Here is a 23,055-nt window from a genome sequence, read left to right as displayed (position 1 = left end):
GGTCATTTTGAGACTACTCTCAACTTTCTGCGTCGTACGGGTCGCGCGCTAGAAGTTTTAAAAAAATCGGCGGGAAAAATACCTTTTTCAAAGGGCTGAGGGGCAGAGTCAGCTCCCAGTCATGATGATCCCAAAGTTAGAGGAGGGCATAGGCAAAACAGGTAACTTGGGATTCTGGGAAACTTCTCTTTCTTCATCTGAACGGGCTTTTCCCCGTGTTTTTTAACACAGTAGCCCCACCAAATGCACAAACACAACCTGAAATCATATACCAAGCCAAGAATAAGAGATAGAAACACAGCACTGCTCCCCACGCTAACTTTGGGGAACAACTGAAAAGATGTGGTGCAAGGGGATGAGCTCCCCTAGGGCATCTCATTGTGGACGTGCCCCCACTCTCTCCTGCACTGGAAGGCCATTAGAGCCTTCCAAAGAGAGTAAAACGGTGGAGCAATGCCTATCATGAGTTGAAGTGAATGTTCACTTTTTAGTGGTGGAGCGATGCCTGTTATGAGTTGAAGTGAGCGTTTACTTCTTAATCTCAGAGCTGTTGGTGGCTGTCTTGAGTTGAACTGGCAGCTGCTTCCCCCTCCCCCGGGCACGTCCCCCTATTGCTGGTAAAAGACAGATATAGCTTTTTTTTAAAAAATCTTCTTGCTGTTTATTGAGCAACACTGCTGCTTTTAATTCCACCCCTCCTTTGTTTATTTATTGATTTATTCCATTTTATATGCATTACTGGCTTATCCTTGGCTCACTTCCTTATGCCCCCAGAAATGCCAGCTGCATGCCTGCCTGCCTTCCCTCCCTCCTCCCCTGCCCACCTCGCAGGGATGTTGTGTGTGTGTGGCTTTGACTCAGGGGAGAAGTCCTTCCTGCGCTCACTTGGAGTTTTGGAAGTTCCAAATTTTGCAGGTTTAAGCCCCGCCAAAAAACAGGGGATGATGGGACTGCCTTGAGTCTCGGCGTGCGTATGTATCCCTGGATAAGCTTTCATGGTGGTGAGTTTGAGGTTTTTTTTTAACGTGCAAAATTGACGGAGCTATGGAAAGGGGTGTTGGATTTTCATAAATTCCCAAAAAATCAGGGGATGATGGGACTGCCTTGAGTCTCGGCGTGCGTATGTATCCCTGGATAAGCTTTCATGGTGGCGAGTTTGAGGTTTCTAACGTGCAAATTGACGGAGCTATGGAAAGGGGTGTGAATGGGGTGCCCGATTTTCAAAAATTCCCAAAAAATCAGGGGATGATGGGATTGCTTTGAAACTTGGCGTGCGTGTGTATACCCCCATGAGGTGTCATGGTGCCAAACGTGAGGTTTCTAACTTGAACAGAAAAAAAGTTGTATAATTTTTTAGCTTTCAATGCAAGCCTATGGGGGGGAAACGGAGCTCCGGATCCGGATCCGGAGCTCCGAGCGGAGCGGAGCGGAAGTGGGCGGAGCGGGGGCGGGGCGGAGCGGCCCGATCCGGAAAATGGCGGATCTGCAAGTGAAGCGGAGCGGGGGGTCCGTGCACACCCCTAGTGACAACCTTTTAAGTATTTGAAGAGTGCTATCATGTCTCCCCTCAATCTTCTCTTCTCCAGGCTAAACATGCCCAGTTCTTTCAGTCTCTCTTCATAGGGCTTTGTTTCTAGACCTCTGATCATCCTGGTTGCCCTCTTCTGAACACGCTCCAGCTTGTCTGCGTCCTTCTTGAATTATGGAGCCCAGAACTGGACGCAATACTCTAGATGAGGCCTAACCAGGGCCGAATAGAGAGGAACCAGTACCTCACGTGATTTGGAAGCTATACTTCTATTAATGCAGCCCAAAATAGCATTTGCCTTTCTTGCAGCCATATCGCACTGTTGGCTCATATTCAGCTTGTGATCTACAACAATTCCAAGATCTTTCTCGTTTGTAGTATTGCTGAGCCAAGTGTCCCCCATCTTGTAACTGTGCATTTGGTTTTTATTCCCTAAATGTAGAACTTGGCATTTATCCCTATTAAATTTCATTCTGTTGTTTTCAGCCCAGCACTCCAGCCTATCAAGATCACTTTAAAGTTTGTTTCTGTCTTCCAGGGTATTAGCTATCCCACCCAATTTTGTGTCATCTGCAAATTTGATCAGCGTTCCCTGCACCTCCTCGTCCAAATCATTAATAAAAATGTTGAAGAGCACTGGGCCCAGGACTGAGCCCTGTGGCACCCCACTCGTTGCCTCTCCCCAGTTTGAGAAGGTTCCATTGATAAGTACTCTTTGAGTCCGATTCTGTAGCCAACTGTGGATCCACCTAATAGTTGTTCCATCTAGCCCACTTTTAGCTAGTTTGTTAATCAGAATGTCATGTGGTACTTTGTCAAAAGCTTTGCTGAAGTCAAGATATATGACGTCCACAGCATTCCCACAGTCCACAAGGGAGGTTATCCTATCAAAAAATGAGATCAAATTAGTCTGACAGGATTTGTTCCTGACAAATCCATGTTGGCTTCTAGTAATCACTGCATTGATTTCAAGGTGTTTACAGATTGACTTCTTTATAATCTGCTCCAGAATTTTCCCAGGGATGGATGTCAGACTGACTGGTATGTAGTTCCCAGGTTCCTCCTTTTTGCCCTTTTTGAAGATAGGGACAACGTTAGCCCTCCTCCAGTCATCCGGCACCTCACCCGTCTTCCATGATTTTGCAAAGATAATAGACAAAGGTTCTGAGAGTTCTTCCGCTAGCTCCTTCATTACTCTTGGATGCAGTTCATCGGGCCCTGGAGATTTGAACTCATTCAAGGAAATTAGGTGTTCTTTGACCATTTGTTTATCAATCTCAAACTGCAATCCTGCCCCCTCAACTTCTGCTTCACTTTTTCCAGGGGGGTCATAGACCCGCTTTTGGGAGAAGACCGAGGCAAAGTAGGAATTGAGCACTTCAGCCTTTTCTTTGTCATCTGTTATCAATTTGCCATCCTCATTAAGCAGTTGAACCACCATTTCTTTCCTCTGTCTTTTACTACTCACGTATCTGAAGAAAGCCTTTTTATTGCTTTTAGCATCCCTCACTAATCTCAGCTCATTCACAGCTTTAGCCTTCCTGACGCCATTTCGGCACTTCTGCGCCACTTGTCTGTACTCTTCTTTTGTAGCCTGGCCTTCCTTCCACTTCCTATATGTATCCCTTTTTGTTTTCAGTTCATCAATAAGCTTTTTGTGGAGCCACATTGGTTTCCTCTGTTGTCTTCTATCTTTTCTCCTTGTTGGAATTGTTTGTAACTGTGCCTTTAAAATTTCATTTTTTAGATACTCCCACCCATCCTGCACTCCTTTTCTCTTTAGGCTCCCTTGCCACGGGACCTTACTTATTATAGTTCTGAGTTTATTAAAATCAGCTTTCCTAAAATCCAGAGTACGTGTATGGCTACTTTTGTCTCCTTCATAATCAAGAATTCAAGTATGACGTGGTCACTTTCCCCCAGAGTTCCCGTAACTGCCACTTTATCCACTAAGTCATCCCTATTGGTCAATAACAAGTCAAGGATTGCCGATCCTCTAGTTCCTTCCACCACTTTCTGTAGGATAAAGTTATCACCCATACATGTCAGGAATTTCTTGGAAGGGCCGCTTTTGGCAGTAATGGTCTCCCAACAGATATCAGGGTAATTGAAGTCCCCCATCACTACTACATCACACTTCCTTGAAACATTGGTAATTTGTTTCTCAAAAGTTTCGTCCTCGTCTTCTCCTTGATTGGGTGGTCGGTAGTAGACTCCGATTATCATATTCTTTTTATTCCTAGCCCCATTTATTTTAATCCAGACGCTCTCGACGGGGCTCCCAATCTCATCCGCCTGTATTTCTGTGCAGGGATAGGTATTTTTAACATATAGTGCAACTCCACCTCCCTTTCTATTTCTTCTGTTCTTTTTGAACAAGTTATATCCTTCAATTGCTATATTCCAGTCATGGGAGTCATCCCACCAAGTTTCAGTTATACCTATCAAGTCGTATTTGCCTTCATGTAATAAGAGTTCAAGTTCATTCTGTTTGTTTCCCATGCTCTGGGCATTAGTATATAGACATCGAAGACCATGTGTTTTATAGTCTGGCTTTGTTCCTACCTTGTTGCAGACACTATTTTGGGACACTGTTGGAGCTGTTCTCTGTACTGTGGTGCATTGGCCTTCATCCATTGTTGCCTCAACATTTACGTCTCCCACCCCTGTAAGATTCAGTTTAAAGCCCTCCTGATGAAGTTCTTCATGCTGTGGCTGAACTCATTCTTTCCAGCCCTTGTGAGGTGCAACCCATCCCTTGCCAGCAGTCCATGTTCCAAGTAGCGTAGCCCGTGGTCCCAGAATCCAAAGCTCTCACGACGGCACCACCTTCGAAGCCAGTCGTTCATCCGGAGTATTTTTCTTTCCCTTTCTAATCCTCTTCCAAGAACCGGGAGGATGGATGAGAAAACTACCTGGGCCCCAAAGTTCTTCAGTTTCCTTCCCAGAACTTCAAAGTCTGAAATGATTTCTTCGTAGCTCTGCTTGGCGACATCATTTGTTCCCACATGGATGAGAAGAAAGGGGTATGTGTCCGTTGTCTTTATGAGCTTCGGTAACCTTTCAGTCACATCTCTAATCTGTGCTCCAGGGAGACAGCACACCTGGCGAGTCCATGGGTCTTCACGACATACTTGGGTTTCAATCCCACGCAGCAGGGAGTCTCCCACAATGACTACTCTTCTCTTCTTCTTGGTTGACCTACCTTCTGTCCCTTGGTCACTGTTGCATGGTGTCTCCTGTACTTCCTCCTCTGCAAACTGTCCTTCAGTCTCATTCTCCAGAAGCTGAAAGCGGTTGCTTAACTCCAATGGCCCCACCGGTGCAGAACGCCCTCTAATTCCTCCTCTCCTAACTGTCACTCTTTTCCAAGGAGTTTCCTCTTCATTGGCTTTCCTCCCCTCAGCATACTCCACTTCTGCTTCAGCTGGCTGTTGTTCTTCAATCTCATGTGCTTCTTGTTGCTGTTGCAGTTCCACCGTTCGATCTAAGAACTCCTCGACTTCTCTTATTCCTTGGAAGGTGGACACTCGCTGCTCAAGTCCCCTCACTTTTTCTTCCAAAAGTGCCACCAGCTTGCACTTGTTGCAGGTATACGCCATGTTGAGCTCAGGCAGAAACACGAACATTGCACACCCTTTGCAGGGCACCACCTCTAGGGACTCCTTTCCATCCATATTGTCGATTTCTGCTTTGGTTTTTTTCCTTTTTGATTATAGTAGAATTGCCTTTGCTTTGTTGTGTCCTCTCTGAAGGTACGCAACTATATGATACCCATTCGAAACATGTGACCATGGCAGACAGGTCCACACTTTTGATACCCCTCACAGTTGATTGGCTGTTTGCTGAGCCCAGAATTCACAGAGAACAGCAATTTATTTATTTATTTATTTAATTAATTAATTAATATTAGGGATGTGCTCCGCTTCTCCTCGGACCGGAGAAGCAGGAGTGGATTGGGGGGCTTTGCCTCCCCTTAAGGCGGAGGTGAAGAGGATCGGGGGAGCCGCGGAGCGTTGTGGAGCAGATCGAGGTAAAGGCGGATCCTTCGCCTCAATCCGGAGCTCCACAAAAAAGGTAAGGGGGGGTTACTTGGCCCTGCCACTGTCGCTGCCGCCCATGCAGCGACGGCGGCAGGGCCAGGTAAACCCCCCCTCCCTCCTCTCCCTTACCTGCATCCGTCCGCGGTCCCGCAGCTGCCGCGGACGGATGCAGGTAAGGGAGAGGAGGAAGGGGGGTTACCTGGCCCTGCCACAGCCCATGCGGCGATGGCGGCAGAGCCAGGTAAGGCGGCAAGAGGGAGTGGGGTCTTACCTGCGTCTGTCGCGGCCTGTCGCCACCTTCACTAGAGCCCGCGGCTCAACAAGGAAGTGTAGGCCGCAATCGGGGCCTACAGTTCCAGGTTGAGCCACGGGCTCTAGTGAAGCTGGGATGGGCCTGGATGGACACAGGTAAGGGGGAGGAGGGAGGGGGCCTTACCTGGTGCCACTCCCCGCCACCGCGGAGCTCCGATTCAGAGACAGAGCTCCGCAGCGGAGCGGAGTGGCCCCTAGGTGGATTGAGGCGGGGCAGAGTGGGCCCGATCCGCAATTTGCAGATCAGGCGCGAAGAGGATCGGGGGTCCGTGCACACCCCTAATTAATATACCGCCCCATAGCCGAAGCTCTCTGGGCAGTTTACAAAAGTACAAATATAAATGTTTGCCCCTTCTCTTTGCCAAATATGAGTGTTGCTGCTTGGAGACCATTTAATCTGAAATATAGTTCTCCCCCTCCTATTTCACTTTTACTCATTTTCAACTACAAAATGGCTTTGCCTCTCTTCAAAGTCACAAGTGACTCAGAGAAATTGGGGTCTGAAAGTTGCCTCCCACCGTCATCCAAAAGCACGTGCCTTCTACTGTCCAACCCAAAAGCTGACTTGATAAGAGCTGCAAGGACACCAGGTATGATTCTGAGTTTGATCCCAGGGCTGGAGGCATGTGGTAACTCACAACCCATTAATCCCCAGGGCCTAGGGTTGATGAGGACCTCCTATGGTAGAAAGAGCCCTAGGAGACCATCTTCCAAAACCTTCCTGCTTAGCCCCTGATTCCAAGAATAGCCATTTGCCTCTCCCATGATGCATCTGGTTCCTCTCTATTTGGCCCTGGTTAGGCCTCATCTAGAGTATTGCGTCCAGTTCTGGGCTCCACAATTCAAGAAGGATGCAGACAAGCTGGAGCGTGTTCAGAGGAGGGCAACCAGGATGATCAGGGGTCTGGAAACAAAGCCCTATGAAGAGAGACTGAAAGAACTGGGCATGTTTAGCCTGGAGAAGAGAAGATTGAGGGGAGACATGATAGCACTCTTCAAATACTTCAAAGGTTGTCACACAGAGGAGGGCCAGGATCTCTTCTCGATCCTCCCAGAGTGCAGGACACAGAATAACGGGCTGAAGTTAAAGGAAGCCCAGTTCCAGCTGGACATCAGGAAAAACTTCCTGACTGTTAGAGCAGTACGACAATGGAATCAGTTACCTAGGGAGGTTGTGGGCTCTCCCACACTAGAGGCCTTCAAGAGGCAGCTGGACAAGCATCTGTCAGGGATGCTTTAGGGTGGATTCCTGCGTTGAGCAGGGGGTTGGACTCAATGGCCTTGTAGGCCCCTTCCAACTCTGCTATTCTATGATTCTATGATTCTATGAAAACGGTAAGATGGAATTACTGTCATTACAGTGACTTCACACCACAAACGTTCCTCAGAATGGGTGTGAGACAGCCAGAAAAACAGCGAGAAAAGCAGTCAGGGATATTCTGAGCAAACTGAGAGGTGGAGCTGAGATCACAGCGGGAGCAGGTCATGTGCCCCGTTAGTGATGACTGTCATACAATCCTGCAATAAATGGCTGATGTAGATGTCCTCTCACTATAAAGCAGCTTCCTATGTTCCTATGTGAAGGACAAGTGTGGTGTAGTGGTTAAAGTGTCAGACTGTGAGATCCGGGTTCTGATCCCCACTCAGCCACAGAAACCTGTTGGGTGACTTTGGGCAAGTCACAGACCCTTATTATTATTATTATTATTATTATTTATTTATATAGCACCATCAATGTACATGGTGCTGTACAGAGTAAAACAGTAAATAGCGAGACCCTGCCGCATAGGCTTACATTCTAATAAAACCATAATAAAACAATAAGGAGGGGAAGAGAAAGCAAACAGGCACAGGGTAGGGTAAACAGGCACTGGGTAGGGTAAAACTAACAGTATAAAGTCTGAGCAAAATCAAGTTAAAAAGGCGAATGCGGTTCTAAGCTGCGGCAATAGGCTCAGCGGAGGACCTGGCTCCTGAGAAGGAGCGGTGCTGCTTGGGCCTCATCCGCAGTGCTGCGTCCAGTCCTGGGCATCGCAGTTCAGGGAGGATCTTGCTCCCCCCCGCACCCACCCACGAAGCCCCGCAACCTGTCCCGCGAGGGCGGTGGCCGGGCTGGAGGCCGCCTTCCCTGCGCCGCCCTGCAGCTCCCATCTTCCCGAGCCGGGGGGGGCCAAGGGCGGGGGGGGCATGTTGGGGGTCCCCGTCCGAGGCAATGATCCGCAGGGCGCCCGCTGGCTCCAGAAGGGCGCAACCGGGCGGGACCCCTGGTCGCCTGCGGAACGGGCTGCCTCAGGCGGCCGGAGACGGAGGGGCTCCGCTCTCCAACGCAGGGCTGGGCTGGATGGCCTCGCGTGACCGCGGCCCGCAGAGTACTCCGCCGCCCCCTCCCCTCCGGCCGGGGCTGCGAAGGGGAGCCGGAGGTGCGGAGGGCGACAGGCGCACCTTGCAGGGTTGTTGTTGTGAGGATAAAATGGAGAAGAGGAGGTTTATGTACGTCACCTTGGGTTCATGGAAGGAAAAAAGGCAGGATATAAATGTGGGGGGAAGTGCAATGGCTTTCCTCACCTTTCCTGGAGAAGTTCTTTGGAAGAGGTTTACTGGGCCCACGTCATAATTCCACAATGCACATCTTCCATTAATCATCATCACACATTCAAAAGCACACCTGCGCTGCGTTTCTGGTGGGTAAATGGAAAAGCATCCCCTATGTCACCGCTCTTCAATTAATCATGTCCTAAGGACCTCTGCACATTAACATCCTTTCCACTCTCCATCTGCAGCCACTCAATCCGGATGCTCACTCCTTGCCATGTGATGAGTTCAGTGAAACATCACACCACCTGTCATTCCCAGGGTGGGGGGAGTTCGTTTGTCCCCTGTGGGGTCCAATTCCTCACAGGTGGAAAGAGCTAGGTTTTCAGAGGCTTTTTCCCAGCTATCAAGTTAATTTGACTGATACATCTGATTAGGGGACAAGTTCAGATTGTTAAAACAGAGAATAGGGATGAGTGGGAAATGAATGATGTTTAACATGTGTGTTTTAATGCAAATTTTGCAGATTTGCACCTCCCAAACAGATACATGAGCTGACACAGAGTTATGTCTTGAAATCGGGAATTTTCTGAGCTTGGTGACAGCTCATCAGCAGGGGTGGGATGAGCACAAAAATGTGCATATTGTAAGTATGCACAAAATGTGCATATTTCAGAAAAGTATGTACAAAATGCATTACAGCAATGGAAAGTATTTGAAAAATATGAATATTTTAAAATGTGCACAAAAATGTACATGTTGGGGAAATTGCACACACACGAATGTACAGATTTCATTTTTAAAAAAACAACATGTATGCGAAATAGGACAGAACAGACTTGGGCCATAGCTAGACCTAAGGTTTATCCCTGGATCATCCAGGGGTCAAACCTGTTCATCTAGGTGACACACAGGGGATCCAGTGCTCAGGCAGGGGCGAACCCTGGATGATCCCAGGATAAACCTTAGGTCTAGCTGTGGCCAGGGTCATCAACCATAGTTCTTCCTGCATTTCTGTAGGAAACAAACTTCCTGTGGTTCAAGTATCTTTTTACTTGCCCTTTGCCTTGCTCTGCCTCTTCCTGCTATGGTTGATCACTCTTCTGTCACTGAATAAAGTTCTGGTTTCATTCCTTGCCTTGTCTACGCATGTTGCAACTCTGTTGCCTGCCCCTGAAATTTTCAACTGTTCCTTGTTCCCACTGCCCCTACTACTGGCTTCTCTCTCTGCACTGGTCTCCTTCGCTTGGACTGCCTCTCTGATATTGACCCATTTGCCTCTGTTAGGAATGGGTGGATCAGTCAATCTTACTGTCAGATTGTTGAGATCAAGGCCTAATCTACACCAAGCAGGATATTGCACTATGAAAGTGGTATATAGTATGTGTCAATGGGCCCCAACAGTTGTCAGTGCACTTCAATAAAGCAGTAGTGTGGCTCCTGCCTTTTATATACCACTTTCATACTTCTTTCATAGTGCAATATCCTGCTTGGTGTAGATTACGCCTCTGTCCCCCTCTCCAAAGAGAAAATTCTCACCTCTCCCAGCCTCTTTTATCAGAGTTTTCATTTTTTTCCCCCACCCCCCATGAAATGCTGAAATGGAATAATTGGTGTTTTTTGGCACAGCTCTAATTTAAATGTAATAAATAAAATAAATAACTGAAAGTAAAGAGAGCCATGAAGAGAAAACTTACCTGAAGGATGACCTCCTCCCATATACACCTGTCTGGACTTCATGATCATTGTCATCAGTCCTTCTTTGGGAGCTCCCACCAAAGGAAATGAGAACACTTGCTACTGGGAAGAGGACCTTTTCTGTTGTGGCACCCCGGTTGTGGAATAACCTTCCCACCGAGGTTTGGCTGATGCAATTATTGCACCCTTTTTGGTTCCAAGTGAAAACTCCCCCCCCCACAGGCATATCATATTTATTTGTTTGTTTATTTATTGGTTTCTTGATATTATATTTTAAATTTTGTCACTGCTGCTAGGTTCTACTTGGTTATTTTTCATTTTTTTTATGTTGTACTTTTAAGCTTTTATATTTTATTTTATCATCTTGCATTTTACAGTGGTTGCATTGTTGTGCATCACCTGGACAGCCTTGTCTATTGGGTGGTATGGAAAAGTAATAAATAAATAAATTAATTAATAAATACATAAAAAAAGAACTTGATGGTTGAAAATTTGGAAACATGAGCATTCTTGAACAGAGTCATAGAAGAAACAGATTCAGGAAATGTATGCCCTTGTATGGTATAGTAGTATTTGTTTTTTAATTCTAAAGGAAGCTATGCCACCCTAGGGGTGCTCAAGGGGTGTGCCAGGGGTGCCCAGGCACACCCTAATATCTCAAGAAATAAGCACTGAATTGAGGGGGCCATTGAGTAAGGCTCCATAGGTGGATCCAGATGCAGCGGAAATGGCCCTTCAGCCATTCTGCAGCCACCGACTCTGACAGCACACCATTGCCCTAGAAGCTGGAGCAAAAAGGAATCGCTCTGTGGGGAGCCTCTCTGCTGGGAGCCGCATTTCAAAGAGATCAGGAGGAGGGCCCCTGAAGGATAATATCACCTCATGAGAATCTCCTCTGGCCAGTGTCACAAAAAAGCCCCACCAATACTGGGGCGTGAGGAGCGACTCCTCATTCCCCACACACACACCTGCAATGGCATTCCTGCACTCAAGCAAGCCAAACACAGAGTAGGGCATCAGTCTTTACAGTGTTTAATAAATACATGAATAAAAATAATGTTCTTTATGATTGAGACTTCAATAAATGGTCGCCTTTAAAAATAAATAAATAAATAAATAAAATTCCCTGGGTGCACACCCTAATGAAATGTGTTGTGCACGCCTATGTAACCCACTCTAGGCACTATGCTCTATGGCTGGGTCATTTGTGCACCTGACTTCCTGTTTGTCTTCTGTCTGGCTCCCTTCTTTTTCCAGTGGCAGTGGCACCAAAGCTTCTCCTCCTCCTCCCATTTTCTGAGGTTCTCTTTGAAAATGTTGTCATTCTCTGGAGGGCGATTGATGACCGAATCTGACGTGCAGTGGAAGCATTAACTGTGTTGGTAGACCGGCCTCCATTTTGCCTGCACCACAAAACAGGGCCAATGTTGCAGTGGCAACACACAAAAAGCCTTATGGGGGAAGCTATGCTACACCGCCTGCTAATGGTCAGCCCTACCTGTGACAAATTGTTGGAGAATTTCTCCTCTCCCTGGAGAAATTCAGTGAAGCTGTCCTTGCCATTTCTCTGCCCACAAATAGGATGGAGAACTTCAAGAGGCCATTTGCACACAGCTCTACTTCCTAGTGATAAGAGTTGTTTGACAGTAAAGCAGACCTCTACAGGAAGCAGCAGGCTCTCCACTGAAAATATTTAAGCAGAAGATGGATACTCTGACTGCACCCTGCGCTGCAGTTCTGGCATTGAGCAGGACGTAGACTAGCTAACCACCAAGGTCCCTTCCAGTTCTATGATACCAAAGAATGACCACTTTTCAACACTTCAGGATACTCGTAATTAGGAATTATCTCCCTTTAAAGAAATGCCTGCCTGCTTGCTTGTTTTCTTTTGTTTAGACTATCCTCTGCAGCTTAATTGTGAGTTCTGAGGCAGCTCAGTCTACAGATTAAAGGCAACAGTATCAACAGCAACAATAAAACACAGGGAATCAGAACAAACAGTTAAAAGAACAGCAAGAAATCAAATTTTAAACAATAGCCTGTCAAATAAGTGACACCTTCAAACAGAGGGCTGTTATCTGACAGTCTTTCTAATAGAGGACTACAAAGTCGGACACAGTGCTTAATAGGTTGCTAGAGGTATAATCACATTTAATTGTTGGTTTGATTTAGAAGTGGAAGTTCTGAAGGTGTGATCCAATGTGGCTGGCTGGGGAATGCTGGGAGTTGTAGGACTTCTTTCAGTCCAAACATGCATAGGATTGTGGCCTAAATGAATGAAATGTATGCTGGATTGCATACTTAATGTATTCCTCACTTTTGCTTCTCAGGCCTTAGCTAGACCAGGCTTTATCACGGTGTGAACCCTGGGATCGTCCCTTTGCATCCCTCCCTTGCCCCGGGATAGAGCCCTCCACTTTGGGCCTTCTTTTTCCACGGTCTCGGGCTGAGCTGTGTGGCCCACTGCCACGGTTTGACCCAGCTCCACGCGATTCTTCGCACGGAGCCGGGAACCGTGCACAGAGCGCAGCGCTCCTCAAGAGCTCTGTGACCATCTGGGGTAGGGTGAGAGGAGTGGGTAAATTAAGTTAAATTAAAACCTACCTTAAGTGCACGAGCGTTGGTGCACTGGTTCTCCTTTAAAAATAAAAAATGGCGGGCATGACGCCTCTCTTCCTGAGGTCGTCGCGCCTCACGTGTAAACGGAGGAGGGATCTCACATTAATCGCAACGCAAGATCTTCCCTCCTCCATCCTGGATTATAAGGTAGGTCTAGCTAAGAGCCAGCAATATTTTATAATTTGATTCCCTCCCCCTGTTGATATGTTCTAGCTGCCTTGCATGTAAATTAAAACAATTAGAAAAAGACACAGCTATTATTAAAGACAGATGGATAACATTACAACGCAGATGTTTCTTCTGTTCCCAAGCTGATACGAATCTCAATGCAAAATATTTTAAGACTTGCTGAGCCTTTCAGAAAACTCCTAATTTGGGGGGGGGGGGGAGGGAAAAAGAAAGAAAAATAATAGAAAAGGAAATGTTCCTCTGGCAATGATAGAAACTTTATTTTTCAATTCATAGAAAAATGAGCAGATTATAGAAGTGTTGGTAAAACCTACTTATAGATCCATTGAAATCAATAGCATCCTTAATCAGTCAAAACTAACTGAAGTCTCATTCATTTCAGTGAGTCTGCTCTGAATAGGACTTAGATTGGATTTTACCCAGAGTCTTTGAGTAAACCTAAACAATTCTGATACCTGGGTTGGGGACAAAAACTCAGGGAGAACAGTTGGCACAACCCATCAAAGGAGCCACAATTGGCGGTGCCCTTCTACTTCAGATCACCTTTGTGCTATGCAAGTGGGAATCTAAAGGAAAATGTCACAGGGTGTCCCTGAATTAGCCCCTAACATGGGATGGGCAGCTTCCTATCTTTTTTATCCTCACAACAACAAATGAAACGGAGAGCCAGTGTGGTGCACTGGCTAAAGTTTTGGACTGGGAGTCGGGAGATCCGGGTTCTAATCCCCACTCGGACATGGAAACCCACTGGTTAACTTTGAGCCAGTCACAGACTCTGAGCCCAACCTACCTCAAAGGTTTGTTGTTGTGAGGCTAAAATGGAGAGGAGGAGGAGGAGGAGGAGGAGGATTATGTACGCCACCTTGGGTTCCTTGGAGGAAAAAAGGCAGGATATAAATGCAAAAATAAATAAACAAATATTGCCTGTGTTATATTGCCACTGGTGGCTGCAACAAAGCACAGAGTAAGCACCTTGCTTGGAAGCAATTTGTGCCCCCCAGGAGGTTTCTGGATGCCTGATCTGGCTTCCAAAAACGGCAAGTCCTTCTGGCCCACCTTGTTTTTTAAAAAAACATGGTAAATTTGAGGAGGCAGCATGGAGGGGTCAATGACGGCTGCACAAAAGGCCAGTGGGGACTGCATGCAGCCAATGGGTCATGGGTTGCCCACTCCTGCACTAAGAAGAGGACTTCCGATCAGGGCTTGGGCCAACATGGTACAGGCTCCCTAGAGCACAGGGAAGTTTCAGGAAGCAGGGGAAAGGGAAACGGACATCTTGAGCAGTGTCCAAGAGTGCCATTCCGCTAAATCTTCCCTTTGCTGAAATCTGGCTCTCTGGAGCTTCCCCAGTTGGCCACGCCCCCTCCCTTCCCCTGGCCCCACCTGCTTTCCCCCATCCAGCAATCACTTGGTGCTTTTCCAGCTGTTGTGCAGCGTTTCCCTATTCTGAAAGGCTGAAACGTCCCTCCTAAAGTTTGGTTACTGTCAGTAAGAGCTTTGAGCTAAACCGTGCTGGTACTTTGGGGTATTTTGGTTCTGTCTCCTTTTTCCCTTCAGTCCTGCCCACCACTAGGATGTGACCTCCAAAAGTTGTCCCTAATGAAATTTGGCCCTAAAGTTGAAAGAGGGTCTACTCTGTACCCCTGGGTGAAACTAATGACAAACAGTGGTAATTTTCAAGAAAGGAGGAGCCCTGTCCTCTTTTGTATCTGGTCACTCTACAAAAGAGGGCAGGGCTCCTGCAGCTTTAGCTATTGTGATGAAGAGGGAATTTCACCAGGTGCTGCATGCATACAGATGACAACTGCTGAAATTCCCTTTTCACTACAGTTAAAGCTGCAGGAGCCCTGCCCTCTTGACCAGATACCTTTCCATATGGTCACCCTAGTCAGGGACTCACTGAACACGGGAGAGTGTCTTATACATGGGACCACAAACACTTCTCTTCATCACAACAATTAAAGCTGCAGGAGCTATACTAGAGTGACCAGATACAAAAGAGGGCAGAGCTCCTGCAGCTTTAACTGTTGTGATGAAGAGGGAATTTCACCAGGTGCTGCATGCATACAAATGACCCCTGATGAAATTTCCTTTTCTATACAACAGTTAAAGGTACAGGAGCCCTGTCCTTCTTTCCATAAGGTCACCATAGGAGTCCTCCAACACACACACCCACTCTCAAAAATTAATAAATAAATTGGTGGTTTGGCAATAAAATACAGTCCCTTAGTATCAGAACCTGAGTTGCCTATACATTTTACCCAGCATAAGAGGCTCATGTTCCTACAACTTTTTGTTGTTTATTCGTTCAGTCACTTCCGACTCTTCCTGACTTCATGGACCAGCCCACGCCAGAGCTTTCTGTCAGCCGTTGCCACCCCTAGCTCCCCCAAGGTCAAGTCTGTCACCTCCAGAATATCATCCCTCCATCTTGCCCTTGGTCGGCCCCTCTTCCTTTTGCCTTCCCCTTTCCCTAGCATCAGCCTCTTCTCCAGGGTATCCTGTCTTCTCATTATGTGGCCAAAGTACTTCAGTTTTGCCTTTAATACCATTCCCTCGAGTGAGCAGTCTGGCTTTATTTCCTGGAGTATGGACTGGTTTGATCTTCTTGCAGCCCAAGTCACTCTCAGCATTTTCCTCCAACACCACAGTTCAAAAGCATCTATCTTCCTTCGCCCAGCCTACCTTTTGAAACTAGTTTCCTACAACTTGGTTGAAACTAAAGCTTACTTTTGCCTGCATCAAGAACTTCTGTCTCTAACAAAAGCAAGCGCTCGCCGGATTTTGGGTGCTGTCCAGTGCCATTGAGATATATAGGAGCTGTGTAATTGATATCAATGGGATGTAGATTGTGGCCTTTGTTTAGCATAATAGCTGTCTCCCATTAGCAGATGTGGTGCAAATGGGGCACATGTGGTGATTTTTTGTAAAGATAATAATATCTTTGTTGCAAAGCTAATTAAACTGATAATGAATCATTTATACCACTGCAAAGATAATAGAACATATTTTTATCATCTTCAATGGATAGTATAATTTAAATGAACAGCAAAATTGCTTTCTCCCCCTACCCCCGCTCCTGCCGCCCTTCAACAATTGTATCTTGGGCAATCATCTAGAAATGTAATTGTCTTGCACTTTCTTTAGTGTGCTGCTCCGTTCCAACGCGTTGTGTTCCAGTTTGTAAAGGGAGTTCCTGATTGGGCAGGGCTCTCCATTCACTTTTTTTTTCTTTTTAAATTAAACGTTATTTTCTTATTGTGAATATCAACAAAACAGAACAGAAAATACATCATGAAAATGAGAGAGAGGAACCACCACCCTACATTACGTACATAGGATTATCATCATTTTCCATATGTGTACCATTTATAAAAAAAGTGGGGGGGAGAGCCGTTCAAAAGTTAATAATGTTATTAGGTCCTCTATGCATTACATTATGGGAGGTGTGGATTTGTCCTTCCAATGTGATAGTTTAGCTGTCATAATGGCTCTGACTATGAGTTAACTTCCAGGATGATAAGGGGTCTGGAAACAGAGCCCTATGAAGAGAGACTGAAAGAACTGGGCATGTTTAGCCTGGAGAAGAGAAGATTGAGGGGAGACATGATAGCACTCTTCAAATACTTGAAAGGTTGTCACAAAGAGGAGGGCCAGGATCTCTTCTCGTTCCTCGCAGAGCGCAGGACACAGAATAACGGGCTCAAGTTACAGAAAGACAGTTTCCGGCTGCACATCAGGAAAAACTTCCTGACAGTTAGAACAGTACAGCAATGGAACCAGTTACCTAGGGAGGTTGTGGACTCTCCCACACTAGAGGCATTCAAGAGGCAGCTGGACAACCATCTGTCAGGTGTGCTTTAAAGTGGATTCCTGCATTGAGCAAGGGGTTGGACTCAATGGCCTTACAGGCCCCTTCCAACTCTACTATTCTATAATTCTATTATTCTAACTTCCAAGAAGCAGGTAGGCAGGACATGCACATTGTTCCATATTATAGATTGTTTCAGTACAGAGTTCTCCATTCACTTTGATGGAAGGGACATCTGCCCAGTTGCACCCCCCACACCTGTACTGCACTGCCTTTCCCACTGAACTGACTGTGGATGCCTCAGCCAAGCTTTGAGTGAGCATCAGAGCACCCACTGCCCATGGGAAACTACTACATCATGGTAACGGTATGTGATCATCGATGTGTGTCACGGGGTGATTGCATATCCTCTCCATGTTGCATGCACATGCGTGGCACACATACACTACCCACACAGAGTGAAAGAGAACAAACAAAATTCAATTGCCTGAAATAAAAAGTACTTGCATTAAATTACCCCCATTTTCGCAAAGTATTAAACAACGTGACTCATATGACACAGCTTATAAACCAATCTATTCCAATTGATTTAATCAAGCTAAATTGACCAGCTGTCAGAACTGGCTCCCGTTCAGGCAGAGCTCGTTCCAGAGCATGCAAGAGCAGAGTCTTCTGTTGGGTGGGGAAATAACGGGCGGAGAAGTCTGTCCTATAAGCAGACATAGGGTCTGGGCAGCTCCCGATGTAAAGAGGCCCTCTTGCTGGGGGTTCTGAGCTCCCTGAAGCTTTCTAAAGCCACAGCTAGATGTTAGCACAACAGGAGAAATCCAGTGGAGGGGCTGCTGGCTCCGATGTCAGTGGGATTGTGAATCCATTCCGGGTTTCTGTCCGAGCCCATCAGAACTCTTGAAGGAGCCATCCTTTAGAGCAGCGGTTCTCAACCTGTGGGTCGGGACCCCTTTGGGGGTTGAACGACCCTTTAACAGGGGTTGCCTAAGACCATTGGAAAACACATATTTCCGATGGTCTTAGGAAACTGTATTGACTGAACTATGTCATGTATCATCTTTTGTATTATTAAAGCTATTGTTATGTATTATTTTCATTAGCAAACCATCCCATGACAATGGATTGTGTAGAGAAGAACGAAAATAATTTTATGGTTGGGGGTCACCACAACATGAGGAACTGTATTAAAGGGTCACGGCATTAGGAAGGTTGAGAACCACTGCTTTAGAGTTCTGACCAGCTCTGACTGAAACCCGGAGCGGAATCACCACCCCACTGACATCGGAGCCTCCAGCTGCCACTGGCTAAATCCCTGCTTGCGATCTCTCATGCTGCCAGTTCAAAGTTGCCTACAGACTGGGGAAGAGATAGGAGAGAAATTCAGTATGCATTTCAGTGTAAACTTATCAAATTTTACACTTTTAAACAGGTATGTGAACAAAAACTCAGTTATTCTTTGAGATCTGCATTTCTCCAAATTGTGCAATGGACTTCTCCAATCAAGGAATGTGTTCAAAAATGTGTACGTTGGGGGGGGGGGGAAGTGCATCCAAAATGCATATATATTACTGAAAATAATATTTAAAATGCAGAATATGAAGAAAATTGCTGGCAAAAAAAAACCTGTATTAGGCAAAATTGCATCTGTACATACTGAGTCAGCACTTCTTAAAACAGCTAGATGCATCTCAGATTGATTTAGAGACTGTCCAATTCGGAAACTAAAATAAATAAATAAATCTGATTCCATCGATGGGCAGATTACAGAATGAAAGGCAGCTCACATTCTGCAAAACTCAGACAGAATGGACTTTGCACAATCCGTACATCTCTAAAACTGAGGCTTCATGCCTCCCATTGACTGTTATGGGTTTTTTAAAAAAGAAAAGAAAAGAAAATGGCTATAACTTTTTATATTCTGCAGTGGTAGTTGTGGACCATTTTTATGAAGATTGCTGATAGCATAGAAGTGCCCGTAAAAAACCTGCAGAGTTTCAGAAGGATAAATACAGTGGTTTATGTGGAAGGGGAGGAGGTCTTCAATTTTGGGGTGCTAATGTTCATAGGAAAATGGCACACATCATAGAGGTATCCCCAAGCAAGAAGCCTAAAAAGTTTCAGAAGGATAGGTGCAGAGGCTAAGAAGTTATGATACTTCAAAAACCAGCTTAATTCTTTTTATCTTTCCCATACTGAAGTCTGATAGCCTTGGAAGAACGGTGATCTCAGAGCCCCAGCCTTGCCCTCCCTCAAAGCATAATGATCTGAGAGCTTCTAGAAAAATGTGCCCTATGATTAGAAGATGGACCTGTCAGTCACTTAAGCCCCCCCCCCCCCCTTCAGCAGTACACAAACTCTGCTGCTTTTGGAGACAAGGGACCAGATTTAAAAGAGGGCAGGGCTCCCACTGCTTGAACGGTTGTGATGAAGAGGGAATTTCACCAGGTGCTGCCTGCATACAAGTGACACCTGCTGAAATTCTGGTCATTTCAGAGGAAAGCCCGTTTCACCTCAGGAAGCGCCAGCTGGCCCAAAGGAGCCCAATTCGGCTCAGCCTTCAGCCAAATTCAATGCACATCCAATGCACACAAAATGCATAAGAACCTTAAAAATAAACTGGATTTAAGATTGGAAAAATGAGAGACTGAGATACTCCAAAACTGAAAGATTTGTCCTTCACTATGCTGGAATCCTATTGCCAACTAAGTGAGACTAAGGCCATAGATAGACGGGGCTTTATCCCAGGGTGATCCCCAGGATCGTCCCTGTGCATCCACATGACACACATGGGATCCCAGGATCAGGAAGGGATGATCCCTCCCTTGCCCCGGGATCTCACCCTCCCCTTTGGCCCTGGTTTTTTCACGGTCCCGGGATGAGCCCGAGACCGTGGAACGTGTGGCCGGCTGCCACAGGTTGACCCGGCTCCACGCAATTCCTCAGAAGGAGCCAGGAGCCGCGCACAGGGTACAGCACTCCTCAGGAGCACTGCACCCATAGGGGGTAGGGTAGGGGGAGCAGGGAAAGTACTTTAAATAAAAAAAATGTACCTTTATCGCACGAGAGTTCGTGCGCTGCTGCCCCTTTAAGATTTTTTAAAATGGCGGGTGCGACACCTCTCCTTCTGAGGTCGTCACGCGTCACATGTAAAAAGAGGAGGGATCTCGTGATAAATACATCATGGGATCTTCCCTCCTCTGTTGTGGGCTCAATGGTAGGTCTAGCTAAGGCCTAAGTAGTTTTCAGGTAGCTACCGTATTTCTTCGATTCTAAGATGCACTTTTTTCCCTAAAGTAACAGCTCTAGAAATGGGGTGCGCCTTAGAATAGATGAAATACGGTATCTACCTCTTCTTCCCACCCCTTCGGCGCCAACCAGCTTCCACTATGTCATGTGGACGCACAGGGATGATCCCGGGGTTCACCCTGGGATAAAGCCTCATCTAGCTATGGCCTGTGTGAGAGACATTTAATTCCCTTGTCAGGCAGCCTGATGTAAAGCTACGGCTGCATCATTTCTCAGGTATGTGAAACAGGGCCAACACTAGGACCCTGAGGCTTCCGTCAAGCACTGTTGTAAACTGCCCAGAGAGCTTCAGCTGTGGGGCGGTATATAAATGTAATAAATAAAATAAATAAATAAATAAATAAATTAGCTCAATGTTTCTGACTATTACAAGGACCAGGTGGGACCAGGGAAGGGGCATAGGTTGGTGCTGGTGTAGCATGCTTCCCAAGCTCTGTAGCTATCACTGGATATAAAAAACACATACCGTATTTCTTCGATTCTAAGATGCACTTTTTTCCTTAAAGTAACAGCTCTAGAAATGGGGTGCGCCTTAGAATCGATGGCGTCTTAGAATCAAAGAAATACGGTATCTACCCCTTCTTCCCACCCCTTCGGCGCCAACCAGCTTCCACTACCAACAGAAAACCTAAGAAAGGCTCTCTCAAAAGCCTCACCAAAAAACAGCCAAGCGTTTTGTTGCCAGGACGATGCCTCCGCGTCTCCTCTTCCCCACCTCACCGCCCACCCGGCCGCCCCTGCTTTGCCAGGCCGGGCCGCTTACTCCTCCTTTCTCTGCCTGCCCTCCGGGGAACACCCCAGTTCCGTGCCTCATGCTTCCAACCCTCACGCTCCTGTGCCTTCCTCACCTTCAGCCAGGCTCTCCTAGCGCCACTTCAGAAAGCGCCTCCCTCGGCCCACGAGGGAGAGGCGGAGCGCGAGAAGGAAGCGCCGCCTCAAACTACAGAGCCGCGGCGAAGACTAGAATGGGGGGGGATATGAGGCCAAGGCATAGAGAGGACAAAGGACAGAAGGGCGCACGGGGGAGCATCGAGAGCGCGGCACAAGTTTGAGGCCTCTTCAGAAAGTGTGTGTGGCGGGGGGGGCGTGCGATGTCGTCCAAGCGTGTGCGATCTTGCTCATGACGAGAGTTTTATGCTTTTTCCCCTGTTGGTGGCACTGAAATTAGTGTGCGCCTTAGAATCGATGGCGTCTTACAATCGAAGAAATACGGTAATCACAAAGTCCTAGGTATGTATACAGAGAAGAGAATTCCATTGAGTTCAATGGGACTTGCTCCTAAATAAATGTTATTGCATTGCAGCCGAAAGTTGCATTACTGGATGGTGGACTTTAAGACTGGCATTTTTCTGGGGAAGATATATCTACTTTAAAAAAATCACTCTTGAATTTCTAATAATTTCTAGAAGAGCTTATTATACACACCAATTTTCACAACGTTACCAGCAATTTGTACACTGGGTAAGTCAACTTCTGCATACAGACCTTCTATAAAAAGACATGTTGTTGTTGTTTTGCCATAATTATGCCATTCACATATCACTCCCTTTTCTAATGTAGTAGCAATCATCTTGTACAGAGTCAATTTCTTCGAGAGAGTATAACTCCTTTTCATACTTACCAAAACATACAGCAAAATACAGTCATTGGAGTACACATTAAAAAGGAACAGCATTCCTTCTCCAGAACCTAATCGCCCTATTTGAAATTTCTTCCTGCAATCCTGAAACAAAGAGAATTGAAATTACTAATGTAATCCTATATCTGTCTATGTAGAGTCAGATGTAAGTTCTATTGAGTTCAATCAAATTTAGTTCCAGGTGAGTGTATACTACAGATATGTGTCACTTTTGGATGAAACTCAAAGCCTGAGCAGAATTTAAGCCACTTTGGTTTGGTTCTGCTGGGTCCCTAGGTAAAGCAGGCTCCCCTTTGAAACCCAAAGAACAGGGCTTTTGGAGCTTTAAGATAGCTCTTTCTTTTCTTTTTCGCCCCACCCCCACCCTAAAGCTCTAAAAGCCCCCTTCTTGCTTGAAGTAGGTGGAGGTATTAGAACACAGGCATTCAGCACAGCAGCCATTCCTGAATGCTCAGGAGACCACATGCAGGGCCGTTGCTACCATAGAGGCCACTCAGGCGGCCGCCTAGAGTGCCAAGCTAAAAGGGGCACCGGGCACAGCGCAGCACTTACGCGCGTTGGCTGTGAGCCGGCCCGAGGATTCAGCTGGGCCTGGGCGGGCGAGATGGCGCCTCATGCCCGTCCAGCCGAAGCGAAGCCAAGGACACTGGGGTGGGGGTGGGGCGGCTCCACGTTCGGACTTCCGGAACGTGCCTGGAAGAGAGAAAGAGAATGTATGGGTGCATGGGGTGCATGGGGTCTTTGAGTGAATGCATGTGTTCATGCATGTGTTTGTTTGGAGTGAGTGATGCTGAGTGTGTGTGTGCGCGCATGTGTGAGTTGGGGGGGATGATTTGGAGGTGATATCCCTCTTAAATAACACATTTTAGACCCATAGACGTTCCTTTCCAATTTGTTTGCTATAATTGGCATGACGTATTTCTTGTACTTTAAAATAAATTTAGCAGTTTCAAGTTTTGTGATTTTTATTTTTTCCAGGAAACATATGTTCTTAAAAATCAAAGTTGGCATTTTTTTGGGGGGGGGGGGTGAAAGTAGCTCACCTTGCCTAGGGCGCGAAATAGTCTGGCACCGGCTCTGACCACATGACATCACCACGTGTTCTCCTGAGCATTCCAGGAAAAGTTGTTGGACTGAATGCCGTTATGTGAAGAGCCATGTGGCAGGGAGTGAAGCATTGTAAGAGCTTACAAAGTAAACTCAACCTCTTGCCCCTCCTCCCCAATGAGAAATTTAAATCAAAAGTCTCCCCCTCCCCAGCCTCTTTCATTGAAGCATTAATTTATCCCCCACCCCCACCCCCAATGAATTGCTGAAAAAACAGAGCCTCAAAATATGGGGTGCAGCACTCATTTACGGTACGATGCTG

The sequence above is a fragment of the Elgaria multicarinata genome, chromosome 4 (genome assembly GCF_023053635.1).
Source record: "Elgaria multicarinata webbii isolate HBS135686 ecotype San Diego chromosome 4, rElgMul1.1.pri, whole genome shotgun sequence".
Taxonomy (NCBI): domain Eukaryota; kingdom Metazoa; phylum Chordata; class Lepidosauria; order Squamata; family Anguidae; genus Elgaria; species Elgaria multicarinata.
This window is presented reverse-complemented; position numbering follows the sequence as displayed.